Genomic DNA, 524 nt, shown 5'->3' on the forward strand with positions numbered 1-524 from the left:
ACATAGTTTCAGTGAATGCTGAATGAATAAATGAAGGAATGACAGAGACACAGAGAAAGAGTCACCCTCTCCTCTGTGTGCAGACAGACACAGGTGCTCAGATATGGCCACGCAGAGAAAGGGCCATGTAGTAAGGGCCATGCTTAGGCTCTGGTGTTACATTGACAGGCCTGCATTCAAATCCTGGCTCTTTCACTTACTAGCTGTGTACTTTTGGGCAAATTGCCCAGCCTTTTTGAGCTTCAATTTTCTTATTTGTAAAATGGGGATAATACTCATACCTACCTGAGGAGGTTGTTGTGAGGATGAAGTGAAGCAATACATATAAGGTTCTGAGCACAGTGCCTGGTTCCTAGTAGGTGCTTACAAAACAGTAGCCACTATCCTAATAATACTAACAATTATCACTGTTGTCTACTTACCTGGAGCTATAGACAGACATGGGAGACAGCACACATACACAGAGACCTCAGTTCCTCCCATCCTCCCTCTCATCCCACCAGCCTCCTCACTGTTCTCAAGTA

The sequence above is a fragment of the Camelus dromedarius genome, chromosome 27 (genome assembly GCF_036321535.1).
Source record: "Camelus dromedarius isolate mCamDro1 chromosome 27, mCamDro1.pat, whole genome shotgun sequence".
Lineage (NCBI taxonomy): Eukaryota > Metazoa > Chordata > Mammalia > Artiodactyla > Camelidae > Camelus > Camelus dromedarius.